The sequence below is a fragment of the Capsicum annuum genome, chromosome 1 (assembly GCF_002878395.1).
Source record: "Capsicum annuum cultivar UCD-10X-F1 chromosome 1, UCD10Xv1.1, whole genome shotgun sequence".
Classification (NCBI taxonomy): Eukaryota; Viridiplantae; Streptophyta; class Magnoliopsida; order Solanales; family Solanaceae; genus Capsicum; species Capsicum annuum.
The window spans coordinates 55,419,346-55,440,349 of NC_061111.1; positions in this window are offsets into that span (position 1 = coordinate 55,419,346).

Below are 21,004 nucleotides of genomic sequence, written 5' to 3' on the forward strand. Positions count from 1 at the left end.
CTAAGAGTAATACTCAATTTCAATTCATCAAAGTCTAATGATAAAAAGAAGCATATTATCTATTTATACTATTACATGATAAAAGACTCAAATGCCCTTAATGAGGCCCTAAATGAGGTGCCTCTTGAGTGCAGATTTTAATTGTGGAAAGTCCACAATACTCCTTCATGTAGGCACAAATGAGATGTAGAAAAGTAGTTCTTTCAAAGCTCTTCTTCACAAACCGTCAAGTACCCTCCCTTAGTCGAATCCATCATACTCTCACAGGCCTTCAAGTGCATAAACAATGATTGAAATTGTTGAAGTTCCTTAGATAGACTTTGGGTGAAAAGCTTTGACTTAACACTTGTATCAGTATATTAGTAATATCAGTCCTATAGTCATGTCCCAGATGTCCATGTTCAGTAGGTAGATTCAGCCTACTAGTACTCTCAGTTCAGTCCATCCCATTTAAGGACGAATGTTTCCAAGGGGGAGATATTGTAAGACCCTGCAAAATTTCTAGTTTAATTCAGTCCTTTAAGCTTGTAAAAGTGTCCAAGACTTAGAATATTTAGCTAAGAATTCTGACTTAGTTATATTTTAGCCTTCAAAAGTTGGCGCTCTTACGTCATGACCTTAATGTCCTTTAAATATTTATATTTAAGTTAATTCATGATCAGGAAGGTCAATAGGTGAACTCAGGCAAGTTTTGGATTTTCTAGACTTCATTTGAAGCTCTTTTGGAATCCCAAAACAATGAAACAATGCGATCTTGGCACGTCGCATCGACTATTGGCGTTGGTTAATATTTTTCCTAGCTACCAACGTCAAATTCTAGTGAGTCAACGCTAACTTGGTACATCGCATTGGATATCGCATCGATGCCATTAACGCGCCGCGTTGACCTACACATCAGTAACCTAGTTTTCAGTCATTTAAAAACTACATCTTAAGGGGTAATTAGGTCTTTTTCCCATGACCTTCAGCCACCATAACACAAAATTTAGCCCCTTTAGAGGCATAATAAAATCATTATCCATAAAATCCTCAAGAAAAAAACCCTAGGACTATCAATGCAAGAATCAAATTCAAGATATTTCACCATCAATCTTTCTAAATTCAAGCAATAAGATATGTAAAGTGTTTATCCAAGGGTTCCTTCCACCCTTGGACTTCAGTTATAGCTCCTGTAATCATGCATGTATTTCTCACTCAGCTATGTTTATGTTATTCACTCAGTTATAGTTCATGCATGTGAACCCTTGCATTCAGCCTACCTCACTTTTCATACCAGTATATTCACACGTACTGATGTATACTTTTCTCTTGCACTATGGTGTTTTATACCATAGGTTCGAATGCTCAGGTTCCCGATCACGTGTAGATAGATTTAGATTCAGCCAGCAGCAGTAGACTAGCAGCGAGTCCTCATCACCCGAGGATATTTTTTTATTTCATTATCTCATTACATTCAATATTTCAGGGGATGGAGTTAGTTGGGGGATTGTCCCATCAACTCTACAGTTCAGACAGTTTAGTTAAGGGCTCTTTAGACTAGATGTTCAGACAGTTGTTCAGTTTTAGTCTTTGATAACTCTCAAACTACACCTCTCAATAAGAATGTAAGCGATCATTGTTAGTATAAAACCTAACTAGGTTGGGGTCGAATCCTACAGGGAATATAGTGTGAATATAAGTCATACGCAAATTAATCAACTGATAGTTGGATGTTTCCAGAAATGAGGGGTTTTAGTTTAACAAGCAATTTTTGGTTATGTTAGTTTCAGTGTTCGTAATCAATAGTTTATGAAAAACCAGAATTATGTTTACTAGGGATTTTGGTACTTGATAGATGCTACTAGTGGTTCAGGATTCTCATGGTAGGTAGGACAACAAGTTATCTTTATCGAAGTTATTCTTAAATATATCTCGACCTACTTAAGTATTTAATTACCTCATTCTCTCAGACTTAGGGAATTTATATTCACTGCCCAGATTTTACCTTAGGTTAACCAACCTTGTTACAATGCTGATTATTAAACGAAGTATTTCTAAGTCCCTATTGATAATTCACTTCCTACTCTATTTGATTTCTTTCTTAAGCAAATCAAAGTAGGTTTTATCTTTTATTTGCAACCAACAAACTTAATTAAAACCTCAGAATTATCAAGAAGTCCTACCACCTTTCGAATCCTGATCACTCAGTACCTTATCAAGACCTAACCCTAGCTCCCATAATTCAGGTTAAATGAATTTAGCCGCTCATGACGTAAAAATCAAAGAAACTAGATGAATTCATACTTTTAAAGATAAACTTACCATAAGATGAATAGAAACTAGAGATTCTCAAATTAAATCACAAAGAAAATCCCAAAATAATGAATATAATATCTTCAAAGTGATTGCTTTCTCAAGCCAAAAGTAGAGAGAGAAAATATCAAAGTATATTGCTCAAAATTCAATGTGTCAAACTTTTAAGAAAACCCTAAACAAGGATTTAAATAGTTCACCCTAATCATGGAAACAAAATAATAGAATTCAGAAATACCTCGGATTAGCTGACGACATTTGTGATAGCCTATCAGGAGGCTAACGACTTATCACAAATGTTGTCAGCTTCCTTTATGCTTTTGGTTACTTGCTGCTTAACGCTGATGACAATCTTGACGATTTATCAGCTCCTTGACGACCTATCATAAAATGTCATCAAGGCTCTGCTTCAGTTCTCATATGTTGCCTTAGGCTGACGACATTAGTGATGCCTTATCAGCTCCGTGATGGCCTATCATAAAATATCGTCAAAGGTTTGCTTCAGTTCTCCTGTGCTGCCTCAGGCTGACGACATTCTTGACAACTTATCAGACCCTTGACGACTTATCATAAAATGTCATCACATCTTTCAACTTAGTCTAATTCTCTATTTACTATTGACGATGAACTTGATAAATTATCACAGGGATAATGACTTATCACAAATGTCATCAGCCACACTTGTGTTCAAATTTAAAATTCTTTGCTTCCATTTTTGTTGGTTCTCTATCATATCAGCTTAAACTGTAAAATCAAACATAAAACAATCAAAAACAACAAAAGTTGCTTAAGACTTCGCAATTATTCTTAGTTAAAAACCTCAAATATGTTACCATTAGCTCACACATCAACACCCTCTACTTAACACAATTGCTTGTCCTCAAGCAACTCAATACAAATAAGAGAATACAAGGCATATTTGGCAGTCAATCATCCATATTATCTCAAAACACTTTCACCATCTCCAAGGTCACTCAATTCAAGAATAATAAAGAACACCAATGCAGAACACAAGACTCAAGATACGACATCAATTCAGTTATAACAACCATGTATAGACCAGTATTACACTACTTGAACAAGTCAGTATCTAGGAATGTAACCAGTGTACCCTCATAGCAATGAAATCCCGTTCCTCTCATATCAAGAATTATATATGTAACCATGGGGACAATCAAAACACTCACTCTCAGAATAAAATCAATGTATGCCTAGTACCATAGGCTTGCCCTTATATCCATTACCCAGATCTTCAGATAGCTTAGCTAGGATCACTATAGGACTTTTCTTAGGCTTGTAATGTAGGCTAGAGGCTGGTATAATACTCGATGGTATTTAAAGTGACTAAGCCTACTTGACACTACAATAGCTTTTTGGGGTTTCACTTATTAGCCTTTTCCGCTCTTCTCTTTTCTTGATCATACTTGTTTAGGATGGGTGCAGTCTTTTCTCAATTACTTAATCTTTTTCACAATTTTTCTTTTTCTTGCTCTTTTTCTCTGCACCTAACTTTTTATTCTTTTCTTTTATGCTACCTTTCTTCATACTCATTCTATATCACGCACCCCTATGATAGCCACCCTCAACTTAGGCCATTTGCCTAAGTCAAGGTGCACAGTTTCCAAGGAGGACCAGGGCCAAAATAGGTTCATTGTGATCTAAATAGGAAGGTGACAGGTATCATACAACGAAATAGGATAATTGGGCTCAAAACAGGGATTAAGGGATATTATACACATAGGAAAGGTCATTTAGGATAAAGTGAGCTAATATCAAAATGGCCTATGATTCTTTCCTACCCCTTATCCTTCAACCTAGGTAAGACTAACCGAGCAAGTTCTGGCTTCAGCATACAAAGGGAACTAAGTAGTTTCTCACACACATATGGCACACACGTATATCATAAGCTACGACTCATTCAGTTCATGCAGCTGTTTAGCAATAATTATTATGTTACTAGAACTAATGCCATACAAAGATGCACAGTGGTCACACTTGAATGCAAATCATACAGTTAAAGGAGTAGACCACTTGAAAAGGTGTACAAAAATCACAAAACAATCAACTGCCTCAAGTACAAGTATTTCTCCTAATAGGCTACAAAATTTTACAACAACAATTTACCCTACACCCTCAACTTCTAATCAAAGAAAATATGAACTATGGGTTAGATTATACCTAGAAAGGATCAATCCTGAGGGTCATGGGTTGCCTCCCATGCAACTCCTGATTTAACATTGCGGCATGACTCTGGTATCTTGATTACTTCAGACTTCATCAAGATAGATAGTAGTGATGCTTTTATCGATTCTTTCGGACCAATATAAAGATTGAATCGTTGCCTATTCACCTTGAAGGTCCTGCCATCTTCATTTTCAAGTTCTACTACTTCAGATGAGTAGACTTGACTAACTCTAAATGAGCCTAACCACTTGGATTTAAGCTTGCCCGGGAACAGTTTAAGTCTGGAATTGAACAGAAGCACCAAGTCACCCTTTTGGAAGTTTCATTTCTCTATCCACTAATCATGGTACTTTTTTATTTTTTCTTTATATAGATCCACTCGTTCATATGCCCTGAGATGGAATTCATCCATCTTAATCAGTTATTCCAGTCTCAGCTTTGCTGCCTCATTCCAACTCAAATTCAGTCTTTTGAGTATCCATAAGGCCTTGTCCTCCAGCTCTATTGGTAGGTGGTAAGCTATTCCATAGACCAGCTGAAATGGTGACATGCCAATGGGTGTCTTGAAAGCAGTTCGATATGTCCACAAGGCATCATCGAGCTTTCGAGACCAATCTTTCCAACTAGCATTCACCATTTTTGCTAGGATGGCTTTAATATCTCAATTTGACACTTCCACTTGCCCACTAGTTTGTGGGTGATATGGAGTGGCTACCTTATTCTATTTCACAACATGTTTTGCTAAAGCTACTCAAAATACTTTGTTGCAAAAATGAGATCCTCCTTCGCTTATAATAGTGTGGGGTACTTCAAAGTGAGAGAAGATAATTTTTTTGAGAAAAGTAACAACTCTCTCTCCTTCATTATTAAACAAGGAAACATCTTCGACCCATTTTGATACACAGTCAACGGCAACAAAAATATACTTCATTTCATACGATCTTATAAAAGGGCCCATAAAATCGATGCCCTATACATCAAATAATTCCACTTCAAGCATCTTAGTTAAAAACATCTCATGTTTTTTGGAGATTGACCCTTGCCTCTTACATTGGTCATATTTCAGCACAAACTCATGGGCATCCTTGAATAATGTTGGCCAATGGTAACCACTCTACAACACCTTCTTAGCATTTCGATCACCTGCATGGCGACCTCCAAATAGGGAAGAATGACATGCTTCCAATATGTACAATACATCCACTTTCGACATAAAACTCCTTATAATATTATCCGCATATCACCGAAAAGATACGGATCATCCCAAAAGTAATGTGTCACATCATGCAAGAATTTTTTTCTTTGATGGAAAGAAAGACTTTCTGGGATGACATCACTCACAATATAATTTGCATAATCAGCATACCAAGGCAATTGTTCCACAGCAGCCACCAAGATCTCCTCATTAGGGAATGCATTATTTAGTTCCATTTCATCACTAATTGCCTGTTCACCTTCCATTTTAGACTAATGATCTGCAACCTGGTTTTCACAACCTTTTCGATCTTTGACCTTAAAGTCAAATTCTTAAAGCAGCAACACCCATTTAATCAGCCTTGGTTTTAAAACCTTCTTCTCCATCAAGTACCTCAAGGCTGCATGGTCAGTGTGGACCACCACTTTGGTCCCAAGAATATAAGCCCTGAACTTCTCAAAAGTATATACTACAGCCAGAAGTTCCTGCTCAGTGATGGTGTAATTCTTTTGCGCTCCATTCAGTACTTTGCTGGCATAATATATTGAATAAAATAGTTTGTCACTCTTTTGTCCCAATATATCTCCAAGGGAAACACCGTTTGTATCACACATGATCTCAAATGGTTTTTACCAATCAGGCGCAATGACAATAAGGGCCTCAACTAGCTTCTTTTTAAGGCATTCGAATGCCTTCAAGCAATCATCATTAAAGGAAAACTTCACTTCTTTCTCCAAAAGTTTGCAAAGTGGACTTGCAATCTTCGAGAAGTCTTTTATAAACCTCCGATAAAAGCCAACATGTCTAAGAAAACTATACACTCCTTTCACTAAAATGGGAGGTGGTAGTTTCTCAATAACTTCCACTTTTGCTCAATCAACTTCTATCCCCTTTTCTAAAATTTTATGGCCGAGAACGATGCCCTCCTTTACCATAAAATGACATTTTTCCCAGTTAAGCACCAAATTGAATTCAACACATCATTGCAAGGCTATACTCAGGTTTACCAAACACATCTCAAATGAATCTCCCACCACAGAGAAATCATCCATGAATACCTCTATAATGTCCTTCACCATATCTGAGAAGATAGATAGCATACACCATTGAAAAATGGAATGACATCCTCTTAAATGCAAAGGTGATATATGGACATGTGAATTTCATCTTCTCCTGATCTTCAGGAGCAATACAGATTTGGTTGTATCCAGAATAACCATCCAAAAAAATATCACCCCCTTCTAGCCAATTGATCAAGCATTTGGTCCATAAAGGGTATCGAGAAGTGGTCTTTCAGAGTCTATGAATTCAGCTTGTGGTAGTCCATGAAAACTCTCCACCCAGTCACAGGACTGAGTGCAATCAACTCATTTCTTTTATTTACAACCACAGTCATGCCCCCTTTTTTGGGCACACATTGAACTGGGCTCGCCTATTTACTGTCAGAAATAGGGTGAACCAGTCCTGCAGCCATCCACTAAATAATCTCCTTCTTAACCACCTCTTACATTGGTGAGTTAAGACGGTGCTGATGCTCTATGGTTGGAATATAATCTTCCTCAATTTGAATTTTATGCGTGCAGATGCCAGGGGGAATGCCAATAATATCTGTGATGGTCCATCCTATAGCTCTCTTATGCCTCTGAAGTACTGAAATAAGTGCGTTTACCTGTTTCTCACCCAAATCAGCCACAATAATAATAGGTAGCATATTCCCGTTGCCTAAAAATATGTACTGTAAGTGCCCAGACAATTCTTTTAATTCCAACACTAATGGATCCTCAATAGATGGCTTGGCTGGTGGTGCTAGTCAATTAGTAAGGTCAAGGTCTAGATTTTTAGGATCATAAGGATATGAACCCCTTCCTGCCAAAGCACAAACAGTCTCTTTATACTTACTGATGCCTTTACTATCAAAATTCATCATGACCGCTACCAAAGGTTTGACAACAATTTGCTCAGCTATTGACACCTCCTGTTCATCCTCATAATACACATCAACTACTGAGAGCACACTATTTCTTCATGATGCTTCTTTGATTTACACATATCAAACCGTACCACTTCATCATTCATCTTGAATAAGAGCTCATTCGCTCTAAAATCAATCAACACACTTTCGATTGCGAAGAAAGGTTGGCCCAAGATTATGGGCACCTCAAAGTATAACTCGCAATCCAGAATGATGAACTATGCAGGGAATATAAAGTTGGAAACCTTTACCAACACATTATACAATATTTCAACAGGTCACTTTACTGACCTATCCGCCATCACGAGTCACATGTTTGTGTGTGGGGGATTTCCCAAACCCAACTTTCTATAAACAACCAGCGGCATCAAATTCATTCTTGCTCCCAGATTATATACTACCTTGGCAAAGTCCATAGTCCCAATTGTGTAGGGAATAGTGAATGCGCCTAGGTTTGGTTTCTTCTACACCAAGGTCCTTGTAGAAATAGCACTATAATGATGAAGATTTCCCTCCAATTCATAGCGCACCGCTCTTTTCTTAGTCATAAGGTTCTTCATGAATTTTGTGTATCCTGGCATTTGCTCAAGTGACTAAAGGCATATTTATTGTCAATTGCTTGAGTACTGCCATGAATTTGCTAAATTTTGCATCATCAATTTTCTTCTTCAACCGCTGAAGAAAGGGAGGTAGTAGTCTTGGGATAGTTTTCAGCACTACCTCCTTCTCCTTATCTTCACCTTTCTCTGGAACATCGTCAGAATTATCTAGCTTCTCAGACTCCACTGGACCTTTTCTTCTGATTTATCATCAACTACCTCATCAACTATAGGTTTACCCATAGAAAGGCCAGGTAATATCTTACCACTTCTAGTGGTAATAGCCATGCATGATCCATAATTTTTCTGATTTTGGACCATATCACTTGGTAATGTTATTCTTTTTTCTAGTTGAATGTTGCAGAGAGTTGGCTCATTTTCTGCTCTAACTGTTTGATTGTGGAGGAGTGTGAGTACACCAACTGACTGATGGATGTTAGATCGGTTTTCATGGTGGTCACACCAGAGTTGGTAGCCTCCACTTCCTTTAAAAACTTAGCCATCATGTCCTTCATGGACATCTTTTCAGAACTTGTTAAAGCAACCTTAGATTTCAAGGAGGAACATATAGCCCGCTTCTGGCATTGTTATTCCTCCAATTTCCCTGCTCTCTATCTTTATAACAGGCTTATCATAAAAGTTCCAACTTTGATTCTCTTAGATATTGCCTCGAAAACCCTCTTTATTATTAACATAGTTAGCCTCTTCTTTTGCATCAATCTCAATCCTATCCTGAGATCCTACAACTTTCACTTTCTCAACCTTGTCTAATAGCAAGTGCTTGGTTAGCAAGTCCATCAGTGTTTTCAGGTGAGCCATGTCTTGGTCACACTCCTCTTCTCTTTTGTGTTGTTCCACCGTAATACCTACAGAAGCAGTGGGGCTGGCCACCACAGAGTCTCTAGTATGCCATGCCCGACTCTGTTTGGTCATTCTGTCCAGCATCTTTGAAGCCTCTGGGAATGTAAGATCAACAAATGAACCATCAACAACATTGTCTACAATTTTATTTGTAACTTACTTAATAGCCCTGTACAAAGTCTCCATCAAATGTATGTCCGTCATGTTGTGGTTTGGACACTGTGTCAGCTTCTTCTTGAATCTTTCCCAGGTTTTATGCAAGGCTTCAGTTTATAGATACCTAAAGTTGCTGATCTCGTCCCTCAACTGTACCCTCCTAGAAGGTGGAAAGAACCTTTCTATGAAATCTCCTTTCAACTACCTCCAGTTGGTTATAGAATCGGGCGTCAGCTTATTTCGCCACAAAGTTGCCTCTCCAGACAGAAACAACAGGAACAATCTCAATCGGATATCATTTTGGCGCACTCCTGGGTTATCAAAAGATTTATAGATGGTGACAAAATTCACCAGATACAGGTTCGGTTCATCCCTAGGAAGGCCACCAAACAACCCCTTCAGATTAAGGAGTTGGATCATAGTACTCGTAATGTTGAACTTGGCCCCAGGTGCCAATGGTGGAGGAATGATTGCACCCGTTGAACATGCTCAGTCTATTCCATCATCATCATCATTAATATTATACTGGACCAACTGGTACTCCTATTTTTCTTATAACAGACGGTTCTTGTTAACATCGCTCAGAACTAAAGGATCCTCGCACATCGGCACTCACTGCATAAGCTCATAGGGACACTGTACTGCGGCATCTATCTACTCTTCAGGCCTTGGTTTGCCAGGATTCAGCAAGTTCTCATCTCCTAAATCTTCATCCTTAGGGTTTGGATGTCGTGCTTATTGCCCAAGATTTTGCACATTCACCTGAGCTCAAGCTAAGGCTACCAGTCTGTCAGCCTCTTGTTGTTCTGCCATTCCTCCAATTCGTTGCGGTTCCGAATTAAGTGGTAATAATGGTTCTTCAAAACTTTTGGTTCTTGGCATACATTATAAATATCCTTCAAATAAACAAAAACAATAAATAAATTTAAAACTAGGAAACTTAACTAACAGTCAATTTGTGCACACAAACTTTAGTTTACAACCGTATTCCCCGGCAACAATGCCATTTTCGATAATGCTCAAGCTACACCTCTCAATGAGAATGTAAGCGATCATTGTCAATATAAAACCCAACTAGGTTGGGGTCGAATCCCACATAGAATATGGTGTGAACATAAGTCACTTGCAAATTAATTAACTAATAGTTGGATGTTTCCAGAAATAGGGGATTTTTAGTTTAACAAGCAATTTTTGGTTATGTTAGTTTCAGTGTTCGTAATCAAGAGTTTATGAAAAATCAGAATTATGTTCTCTAGGGATTTTGGTACTTGACGGATTCTACTAGTGGTTCAGGATTCTCACGGTAGGTAGGATAACAAGTTATCTTTATCAAAGTTATGCTTAAATGTATCTCTACCTACATAAGCATTAAATTACCTAATCCTCTCGGACTTAGGGAATTTATATTCATTGCCTATATTTTACCTCAGGTTAACCAACCTTGTTACAATGCTGATTATTAAATGGAGTATTTCCAAGTCGCTATTGATAATTCACTTCCTACTATATTTGATTTGTTTCTCAATCAAATCAAAGTAGGTTTTACCTATTGTTTACAACTAACAGACGTTAATTAAAACCTCAGAATTATCAAGAAGTCCTATCACCTTTCGAATCCTAATCACTCAACACCTTATCAAGACCTAACCCTAGATCCCATAATTCAAGTTAAAGGAATTTAGCCGCTCATAACGTAAAAATCGAAGCAACTAGATGAATTCGTGCTTTTAAAGATAATCTTACGACAAGATGAATAGAAACTAGAGATTCTCAAATTAAATCACAAAGGAAATCCCAAAATAATGAATATAATATCTTCAAAGTGATTGCTTTCTCAAGCCAAAAGTAGAGATAGAAAATATCGAAGTATATTGATCAAAACTCAATGTGTCAAGATTTTAATAAAACCCTAAACAAGGCTTTAAATAGATCAACCTAATTATGGAAACAAAATAATAGAATTCAAAAATCCCTCAGATTAGGTGATGACATTTGTGATAGCCTATCAGGAGGCTAACGACTTATCACAAATGTCGTCATCTTTCTTTATGCTTTTGGTCACTTGCTGCTTAATGCTGACGACAATCTTGATAATTTATCAACTCCTTGACGACCTATCATAAAATGTCGTCAAGGCTCTGCTTCAGTTCTTATGTGCTGGCTTAGGATGATGGTATTCTTGGTGCCTTATCAGCTCCGTGATGGCCTATCACAAAATGTCGTCAAAGCTCTACTTCACTTCTCCTATGCTGCCTTAGGCTGACGACATTCTTGACAGCTTATCAGACCCTTGACGACTTATCACAAAATATCATCACATCTTTCAACTTAGGCCAATTCTCTGTTTACTGCTGACGACAAACTTGATAACTTATCACAGGATTGACGACTTATCACAAATGTCGTCAGACATACTTGTCTTTAGATTTCTTCAGATTTTAACTTCTTTTCTTCCATTCTTGTTGGTTCTCTATCATATCAGCTTAAAATGCAAAATCAAATATAAAAAAATCAAAAATAACAAAAGTTGCTTAATACTTTGGAATTATTCTTAGTTTAAAGACTCAAATGTGTTAGCATTAGCTCACACATCAGTATTGAAATAACTTATTTTAGTTTTATTTCAGTTACTTGAACCTTATGGCATTTCACCCCATTATTATGCATTATACTGTATTATTACTCAGTTATTACAACAGATACTAGTCATGAGTTAGCTTATGGTCCTTTGGGATTATGTGCATCGTGTAGAGTCTGGGGTATAGACTCAGGGCATTACAATCCTACTCCTAACTGAATCGACACTGAATAATCAGTAACTGTACTAGACTTGATTGAAGTCACACTGATTCTGTTAATTGATCGAATACGACTATTTGAGATACTACAAAATCATTCCATTTCTACTAGAAACTAGATAAACAACTAAATTTCAGGTATTCAATACCCCCAGGACTCAATAGCATAGATAATAAGGACACATAAGAGCATTTGACACCATAATAAGTAAGCATTATTTAAAGAAACCTATCACTTGGGTATTTCATCAAACACATGGAGATTAATACTTTAACATGGGGAAATTCCCCAAACACATGGGGATCATGAACTTGGACATGGGAATATCTTAAATATGGGAACATAGCGTGATTACATAACTAAAATCATGAATTTAGAAATTCACATAAAATTCTCTTGAAATAGGACATGAGCGTTTAATCACACACGTAAAGATCATAACTTGAACCTAAGAATTTCTTAAACACGGGTGAACAATAGAATTACATGGCAAAATTCATAACTTGGGGATTCATCTTGAACTTGATTGAACATGATATGGGAATTTCATCAAATATGTGGAAAACATGAATTTAAAACATGAAAATGTTGCTAAAAATCATGAATTTAGGATCTATCATGGAATTCACTTGAATAAAGCATGGGAAACTCAAATTCATGGCATGAGGAATTCAAAATCTTGCATGGAATCACACATGGGCTGAATTGAATTAAAAACACCATGAAAATATGAAATTTAATATTTCTTGAATATACAAAATACCATAATAATAGAAAATTCATTCTTTAATTGAAAGAAAAGGATTTTTGGGCTTCATGGCTGAAAGAGGACCCATGGATGAACTCCCACATACCAAACTTTGGACGAATCAAAGGCTCTAAGCTCAACTTTGTTCTAAGTGATTCTTATGAATATTTTTCACCTCGAAAGAACATCAAACACAAGGATAGAGATCATTAAATATATATTCACATGAGAATCATTTGATTATAACTTATACACGTAGGAATGACGGTTCAAAGACCAGCCCAAAAATATGGGGTGTTATAGTTTTTTCTTGATTTTGTGTAAATATACCCAATTGGTAGTGTACGTTTTATTACACTTAGATTCTTTTCTTTACTTTGTTTTAATATTTTTTGTCAATTTATTCGTGTTCTAGATACAACTAATCCAGTGTGGGACGTTGCTATTTTACAAGACACTGTGCGGGATCTTCAAACTCAGGTTCATGACCTTCAATGGAATTTGTCTGCAATGAGAGCCATGATGCTCCAGGAGATTCGAAGGCTGAAGAGGGAACTGCTGATGCCGGTTGAAGATTGGTCGGCAGGCAATAATGATGATAATAGTAATTAGATTTTTTTTTCTTTTAGCCTATGCATTTTTATTTATTTTTGTTTAATAAAAAATTTATGTTTGATCGACTTTGATGTTTTAATTCTTATTTATTTTTAATTCTGTCAATTTCTTCTTCTCAACAAACATGTCGACGATTAAGGAATATTTTGAATCCAGTAGCAATAGCAAGAGTTGAAACTTAGAACTTGACCCAATGCATACATTAATACTCAAGTATAGACCTTTATTAGATCATATTAATTAAGCACTTAGCAAATTATTAAAGTTGATCAAATAAAAACATGAAAATAAAAACCACAATATACGCAGTATAATATAAACCTATAAGTGGGATCTGGGGAGGGTGGTGTATCCCCAGACCTTAACCCCCTACCTCGTGAAGGCAATTTTTTTAGCCTATGTATTTTTATTGATTTTTTTTATTAAAAAATTTATGTTTGATCAACTTTGACGTTTTAATTCTTATTTAATTTTCATTCTGTCTATTTCTTCTTATTAAGATGATCAAGAAATAATTTGAATTCAGTATTAATAACAAGAGTTGAAACATATAGGTTATATGTTGGGTTTGTGGCAAGAGCTGTGTTGTGATAGAATAAAGATCTATTGCACTAGATAAATAGTCTGTTGAATTTTGTTGCAACGGATTTATCGTCGGTTGCAACAGATATTTATTTGTTACAATAGACTAATTATCTATTGCAACAGATAACACATCTGTTGTAATAGATTAACATCTTCTGTTGTAACATAATATGTATCTGTTGCAACAGACTGAGTGATCTGTTTAAATTGTGGGCTCTTATGTTGTATTCATGAACGAGTTTTATCAGCTGCTTTTCCAGATCACAAATTCAACTAAAACTCATAATTTTACTTACCAAAGTCACCTATGAACTAATGCCAAAGTTCAAAGTGATGTACAAAATAAAATTTCACCTAAAAAATTGGTCAAGTACAATGGTAAAAACAACAACAATGGCCGACAAGAAGAATATAATGATGATAATGAAGTAGAAGATGATGATAATGAAGTAGAAGATAATGAATAAAGCAGCAGCAATAATGAACAACAAAAATCTCAAAGAGAGAGAAAACAACAACAGACGAGAAGCAAGAGAAACATGCCTTTTTTCCTCTATTTCCCATTATATTAACTAACATCTGGATCAAAGTGTAAATTTAAAATCTTGTGGGTTATTTTGAAATTTCTCCAACTTCCTTAATCCATAGTAAAAGTAATTGTCACCTCCACTCAATTATTAAGACTTGAGTCATCTACACCTTATTTTCAAACTCTTTTGTCACCTACAGCTTAAAGCCCCAACTATCTACTTTGGAATCATCTTCTAACTCTTTCTCCTGATGAAATCCAGCATATCTCCAGCCCATTGCAGCACCTCAATTCTCACAGTAAATGTCTTGTAATTTCCAGCTGAGCATCATACAAAGTGCCATGCAAGCAATTTAGCCCAACCTGAAGGTTGCACTAATGATTCCATTATATAAAGGTTAATTGACAATACAAAGATCTGAAAGAACTATTCAAAAACGAGTAAATTTTATCCATGATCACTTAACTTTGTTTCTATTACACAAAAGTCATTTTTCTTTCATTCATTACATAAAAGTCATTTTACTTTGATCCTACCATCACAAAAGTCACTATGACTGGATTTTACAATGATTTAACCGGAAAAATGATATGGCAACCTTAACTAGTTCTTAATTTTAATGTAATAAAATTTAATATATTACCCATACCTTGCCCTTTTTATTTGTGTCCAACCCAATTTTTCTTATGGATTATATAATGGAATAATATCAATTTCTTAATAGATTAGACTACCTTGTGAAGAATATTTTCATAAAAAAAAAATTAGTTAATATTTTTGTGAAACTAAAATCATACTATAAGGGAGGATACCAAAATTTGGTAGTCTTCATAATGACACTAAAGTAATCTTATTTTCTGAAAATCCTCTAAAATTGAGACATGTATTGGTAAATTATTTTTTTCACTTATGACATGTAGTTGATAAGATTATAGTAATTTTAATTTTTTAAAAATCCTCTAAAATTGTGACATGTTGGTAAATTACTTTTTTCATCTAAAATTGTGACAAGTAGTAGATAAAAGTACTTTTCACCCTCTAAAATTGTGTCATATTGTTGATAAAATTATTTTTATCCTCTAAAATTGTGACATGTAGTTGATAAAATTATTTTTTTTATACATTTCTTTTCTTCCTACTTAGGCCTTTGCATTCGGCATATCATAATAATAAGATAAACTACTCCATTTATTTTGTCTTTATACTTTTAATTGTTTGACTAATTGATTAATTCTCTTAGAAATTTTTATTATAATATTTAGTTTCTGATAACTTACGTATTGTTTAATTAATTCAATTGATAAATATAAAAATTAAATATCTAATTATTTTTTTTATCTATTAAATTACTTATATTTTATGACTTTTATTAACACAACCAATAACATTATTTGTACAAATTTCGATAGTACTTATTCAATGACAAAATTTAAAATGTTTTATTTTAAACTATCTTTCACCTATTAATTTATCTTCAAGGAATTAAAATAATCTTAAAAATAATAATATTATACACGTATTTCTATTTTATGTGTTTTGAAGAATTTATCTTGTTTATTGATTTTTTTCGATGTACATTTTTAGCAGATTAATGCAATATTATGAAATATTTCATAGAAATATCAACCAAATTCTTTTTATGAAAATAGTCTTCATTAGGTAGCCTAATCTATTAAAATATTGGTATTCTTCTGTTATACAATCCATAAGGAAACTTGGATTGGGCACATATAAAAAGAGTCAAGATATGAGCAATATATTTATTCTTTTAAATTAAAATTGATAACTAATTAAGGTTGTCACATCATTTTTCTAGTGGGATTATTGTAAAATCCGATCATAGTGACTCTTGTGATGGTAGGATCAAAGTAAAATGACTTTTGTGTAATGAAGGAAAGAAATATGACTTTTGTGTAATAAACAAAGAGTTAAGTGACCATGGATGAAATTTACTCATGCAAAAACTAATAAAAAAATAGTGTAAAGAGAAAATTGAAATAGCTAAACAGAACAACAACTCTGGAGCAAGTAAAACTACATATAAGGAAAATAAACAAGCAATAGAAATCGTACTATGTTGAGTCTAGCATCTCCTGCGTGAAGTAACTGATATCTCGAGCTCACTAAGATAAAGTTCTATATCCTTTATAAAATCATCACAAATTGTTCTTTCCCCTCTTCTCTGCTCACCGATAGTAAGATTGTGGGAACTGTTATTCTCAGTTATGCCATGTTCAAAGGCACTGTGCTTCTTCGTTGAAACAAGAGGTGCAACATCGTGAATTGCTGTTTGAGAAACTTTCTGGGATAAATTCTCCTTTCCATATTCCATAATACAGATGGTTAGAACTACACTGCTACTATCATGTGCCTCAGTGGATGTGTGAATGCCTTTTCCTGCATTATGCTTCTCCCTTACACCAGGAGGCACAACGTCACAAGCTAGTGTTTGTGAAACCATCACTGACAAATTTTTCTTGTCATTTTCCCCATCGGGAGGAAAACCAGGAGGAGAATCAGGGTACTTAGGAGGAAAACTACAAGGAACATCAGGGTACTTGGGAGGAAAACCAAGAGGAGCACCAGGGTACTTTGGAGAAAAATAAGGAGGAATATCAGGGTAATTCTTCACTTATTTTAGTTGACATTTAGTGCGTAGACTAGGAGAATCACAATTGTTAGAAAACAACTTCAATCTTATTTTACACCTTCGTTCCACAGCCAAGGCATACGGGCTCCAATGAAATGTCTCTCCAGGCGAGTCAATAGCATTCCTCACATTAATAACACCTGATCTCTTCAAATCATGCCATCGTGCTATTCTCACCCCACCTACCATATTGTAATTTCTAGCCTTCTTTGGACACAAAGATGAAGGATAATTCTTTCTTAATTAATGAAAATATTAAAAACTCTTGTAACTCTTTGTAATAAATGTGTGTAAATATCCGTAAGTCACAATAATTTGTAGGATGCGAGATACTACTTTATAAATATTATACAAATGAAGGTTTCTTATAAATGCAACTTTGGGAATGAAGGGACATTCATAAGTCATAAAAGCTATTTTTCTTTATGACTTTTGTCATTAATTCAAGAGTAATGTTGCATTATGTACATTAACTCTATTTCTCTTCTTTTAACTCTTCTGATAGATCAAACATAAATGATATACCTATTTAGGGAGAATAATTTATGAGATAAATATGTAGAAAACATAGAAAACAAAACACTCTTTCCATCAATTCTTTGTCTTAATTTTGGCTTCCTATTCTTTGTCAACTTTTGGATAATTGGTTTGGACAACCTCCAAACTTTCAGTCACGAGTGCATGTAATTGGAAGTAGTTGTGGAACCTTGAGGAGCGAATGAATAGAAGGATTTTCACCAAAGTCGAGCCGAAATCACTTTCAAGACAGTGGCTTGCCATGACACAGTATTTGTGGCTATTTTATTGTTATTATTATTATTATTATTATTATTATTAATTTTAGTTTTATATCAATATTGTAGCAATTTTCTTAACAATTTGAATACGATTTACTTACATACAATATTAATAAATGACTATTTCTTTGAACAAATTTTTTTGATTTATCAAAATTTGAACCATTGGACAAAAATAATTTTAAACAATAGTCACAAAAACTTTTGATTTTCTTTGAACAATTGGAAGTTGTTTATGTTTTATTTAATAAACCTCCTATTGATGTATCTAATACTATTGTGGTTGATGATGTTGCTAAAATGAAATTTGAAAAGGATAGCAAAATGCTAGAGGACATTTATTGAGTCATATGACTAATACTTTGTTTGATTTATTTGTTACTTACAAATCTACTAAGAAATATGGAATAGTTTGCAAAACTTAAAATAGAAGAAAAAAATGATGTCCAAGTTTATCTTGGTGAGGTGATGAAGTGATCGCTGCAGTAGTCATCCAGGCTAACATGGTAGCTAACAATACCGACTGGCTATTGGACACAGGCGCTTCAAACATTTTTGTGCTAATAAAGAGTTGTTTCATGACTTTGTCGACTCCACTGATGGCGAGTGCGTCAACATGGGTAACTTCACTACTGTTGGGGTTATGGGGAAAGAAAAAATTTCTCTTAAATTAGCTTTTGGTAAAACATTAGTCTTGAACAATATCCTATAGATTTTCTTCCTCCATAGAAACTTAGTTTTTGAAGCATTTCTCAATAAAGTAGGCCTTACACTTATTTTTGAAGTTGATAAAATAATTATTTCTCGTGGAAGAGACTTTAATGGGAAAGGATAGTTTAGTGGGGGTTTATTTATACTGAACACTATTCAAGAGATTGCCAATAATACAAGTATTTTCAATTCTGTTTATATTACTGAGTCAATTAATTTATGGCATCGTAGGTTAGGTCATGTTAATATTTATTTTATGAAAAGACTTAACAAAATGAATTTAATTCTTGCAGTAAATTTTGCCGACATTTCTAAATTTCATGTGTGAGTAGAAGCAAAGCATGTCAAGAAAACTTTTAAATATGTTACTAGTAGAAAGACTAAATTGTTTGAACTAGTAAATTCAGACTTAGTTTTAGAAAATTTCAGGAACACTATTTGCAAAGGTGGAAAGGGGTATTACATTACTTTTATTGATGAATATATTTTTAGAATTCAAAAGAGAAGTAGAAAAATAATTAGACAGGAAAATCAAGAGATCAAGATTTGATAGGGGCAGTAAATATAGTACTAAAAACTCTAAAGGATTTTTATGAGAAAAATGATATTATCCATGAGTTTAGTGCTCCCTATACTCCTCACCAAAATAGTGTAACCGAATGAAAGAATAGAACTCTTAAAGAAATGATAAACTCTATACTTTTAAGCTCAGGTCTATCTGACTATATATGGGGGAAAGCTTCCTTGTCCGCAAGCTATGTTCTTAATAGAGACTCGCATAAAAAGTTAGACAAGACCTCATATGAGTTGTGGAAAGGGTTTGACCCTAACTTGAATTTTTTTTAAAGAGTGGGGGTGTTTGGCTAAGGTTGGTCTATCTAATTTTAGACGGATAAATGTAGGCCCTAGGACTTTTGACATTGTCTGTATTTGTTATACTCAAAATAGTACTGCATATAGATTTATGTCATTAAATGATTATTCCATTTGTGAATCTAGAGATGCAGAATTTTTTTGAGCATGTTTTTACTTTAAAAAAATGATGTGCCCAGTGATGTGTAAAATAACTTTTATATGAGTCAATCTGAGGGTTTTGTGGTTCTAGGACAAAAGGATAGAGTATGCAAATTGCAAAAGTCGTTATATGGAATTAAGCAGGCACCTAAGTAGTGGTATGGAAATTTAGTTTCACTTTAATCGATAATGGTTTTGTTGTTAATTCATCCGATACCTGTGTTTATTCTAAAATGATAGGGTCAGATTGTATGATTATAAGTTTATATGCGGATAACATGTTAATCTTTGTCCCTAATGTGAATATTGTAAATAAGACTAAGAAATTTTTATTTTCTAAATTTGAAATGAAAGACCTTGGAGAATCTGATATGATTTTAGGGATTAAAATTAAAAGAATTTTTAAAGGTTTCTTAACGCCCAAGAGTACACCCTGGGTGTCACACGATGCTTACAGCCCCATGGGACCACAAGCTAACCCATGACTGACACCTTCTGTGAGAACTAAATAATAATCATGAAACATATGTGGAAGTAAAGCTGAAAAGTCCATCAGGTTCATAATACTGAAAAATAATACTGACTATATCTGTGGAGTAACTGCTAATTGAAAGTATCTAAAAGCCTATAACTGAATGACTGTGGATTTGATAGGAAATGTCCCCAACCAACTCCGATTAACTACTGGACTGAAGTACTAAAATAAAAATAATCCGCCCTAGAAATATAAGGACTCACCACTGCTGCTACTGCTGATGTGCTGGAGTGTCTAAGTGCGGCTGGGAACCTGAACGTTCAAACTTATTATATGATACATCATAACACAAGAAACGAGTATATGGTTAGTACTTTGAATGTATTGGTATGCTAAATGAGGTTAGGCTGATATACATGGATTCATGTGCATAAAGTAAATATTGACTGAACATCATGAGACAACTGAATAGCTAATATAAATACGTGAATGCTGCAAAATCTGAGAATGCATGAACAAGCATATAACATGACTCTGAAAGTAGTCTGTAAACTAAAATACTGAAATCTAATAACTGAATAACTGATAAACTGTATGCTATGGTCAAGAAAGATTGAACTAAATTCTGAACTAAGTACTAAAACTGAAACTGTGGGAGGTATCATCTAACCAACATGCCCTAGTCTGAGCTGATCGGGGTCCAGCCTGTAACCCCAGTTGAAAGATGTTAGTACCGTGCCACAGTTACTAACAATGGTTGTGGAATCAGTTCTAATCTAGCAGGTGACCCCTGATATCAGTCCTAAACTAGCGGGTGATCC